Here is a 2500-nt window from a genome sequence, read left to right as displayed (position 1 = left end):
GGACAAGAAACAAGTAAGGAAGAAAGTAAACAAGCAAAGAAGAAAATAGACAAACAAAGAAAAAGATGAACAAGCAAGGAAGAAAGTAAACAAGCAAAGAAGAAAGTAGGCAAGTCAAGAAAAAAATAAGCAAGCAAGGGAAAGGTAAACAAGCAAAAAAGAAAGAAGGTAAGCAAAGAAAAAAGCAAGCAAGGAAGAAAGTAAACAAGCAAAGAAGTAAGGCAAACAACGAAAAAATAAGCAAGGGAAACAGTAAACAAGCAAAGAAGAAAGCAGGCAAGCAAAGAAAAATAAGCAAGGAAGAAAGTAAACAAGCAATGAGAAAGTAGGCAAGCAAAGGAAGAATAAGCAAGCAAGTAAAAAATAAACAAGCAAAGAAGAAAGTAGGCAAGCAAAGAAAAAAAGATAAGCAAGCAAGGAAGAAAGTAAGCAAGCAAGCAGGAAAGGAAGCAAGCAAGCAAGGAAGAAAGTTAGCAAGCAAGCACGCAGTCGGGGAGGACGTCACCAGAAAAGTGTAAAGACCTTATAATGTGTCATTAAGCAGAATATATTCTTACTTGAGGGAGAGGGAAGAGTGGAGAGGGGGGGGGGAGGGAGAGGGAAGAGTGGAGGGGAGGGAGGGTGACGGGAAGGGAGAAGGGGAGGGGGAGGGAGAGAGAGAGAGATAGAGAGGGAGATGGAGAGGGAGAGGGTGAGAAGGAAAGGGTAAAGAAGAAGGGGAGGTGGAGAGGGAGAAGGAGTTGGAGAGATGGAAAGGGAGGAGGGGTGAGAGAGAGGGAGAGAGATAAGGAGAAGGAGTTGGAGAGAGAGAGGGGGAGAAGGGAAGAGGGAGAGAGAGGGGGAGAGGGAGAGAAAGGGGAAGAGGGAGAAAGAGAAGGTGAGGAAAAGGGAGAGGGGGTGAACGTTAGAAGGGAAAGAAAGAGAAAGAGAAAGAAACAGAAACAAAGACAGTCACGGACCTAGACAAACAGACGCAGACAGACAGAGACAGACCAATAACGACAAAAAGAGAAAAGGCAATATATTCATGTTTGAGTCCTGATGGGAAACAGACCGCCCAAAGTAATCTGCCAGCTTTGCAGACTTGTTTTTGCTCTCCGACGTGCACGCTGATGGGAACGGCGAGCGGGCGACGCTGCTTCCATGCGAGGCTGTATTTTGGACGCGTATTCTGGATGGGTAGAAAGGGATAGAGGGATAGATGGATGGATGGATGGATGCATGCACGCATAGGGTGTATTTTGGATGGGTAGAAAGGGATAGAGGGATAGATGGATGGATGGATGCATGCACGCATAGGGTGTATTCTGGATAGGTAGAAAGGGATAGATGGATGGATGGATGGTATTTTGAATAGGTAGACAGGGAGGGACAGATGGATGGATGGATGGGTAGAGGAATGGAAGCATGCATAAGGTGTATTTTGGATAGATAGTAAGGGATGGATAGATGGATGGATGAATAGGGCGTATTTTGGATAGGTAGAAAGGGATACATAGATAAGTAGATGGATGGATAGGGTGCATTTTGGACGGATGGAAAATGATAGATTAATAGATTGGTGGATAGATAGCGTATATTTTGGATAGGTAGAAAGGGGTAGATAGATAGATGGAAGGATAAATTGCGTGTATTTTGTGTAGGTAGAAAGGCATAGGTAGGTAGGTAGATGGATAGACAGCTATCGTTTAATTTGGATAGGTAGAAATGGATAGATAGAGAAAGAGAGAGAGGGAGAGAGAGAGATGGATAGATTGCGTGGTATTTTGGATAGGTTAGCAAGTGAGAGAGAGAGAGAGAGAGAGAGAGAGAGAGAGAGAGAGAGAGAGAGAGAGAGAGAGAGAGAGAGAGAGAGAGAGAGAGAGAGAGAGAGGGGAGAGAGAGAGGGAGAGAGAGAGGGAGAGAGAGAGGGAGATAGAGAGGGAGATAGAGAGGGAGAGAGAGAGGGAGAGAGAAAGGGAGGGAAGGAGAGAGGGAGATAGGGAGATAGGGAGAGAGAGAGAGAGAGAGAGAGAGAGAGAGAGAGAGAGAGAGAGAGAGAGAGAGAGAGAGAGAGAGAGAGAGAGAGAGAGAGAGAGAGAAGGGGGGAGGGAGGGAGAAAAGTTGTAAAGGGTATTTTCTCTGTTGATATCAATTCGTTAATAGATATCTGTATGATTTATATCGCATTTATGAATATCATTCCCATCCCCCTTTCCTTTTTTTCGTCTTTTTCCTCATTAATTTTAACTTTTCTTTCATCTTTCTTCATCTCCATCACCTCTTCGATCTCCATATTATCGACATCCATCTTCACTTTCTCGCTTCGCCTCTTTATCCCTTTCATCTTTTTCTCTCCACCGCTCCTTCACTTTCTCCTTCGTAGCCACCAGCATCCCCACCATACCCCATCCCCTCCTACACTCCACCCCCCCCCCCTCTTTCCTACCCCCTTACCCCCATCCACGACTCTCCCCCCTCCCCCTGTCGCCCATCCAGCGCCTCGTACCCCTACCCCCCA

The sequence above is a fragment of the Penaeus chinensis genome, chromosome 24, assembly GCF_019202785.1.
Source record: "Penaeus chinensis breed Huanghai No. 1 chromosome 24, ASM1920278v2, whole genome shotgun sequence".
Lineage (NCBI taxonomy): Eukaryota > Metazoa > Arthropoda > Malacostraca > Decapoda > Penaeidae > Penaeus > Penaeus chinensis.
This window is presented reverse-complemented; position numbering follows the sequence as displayed.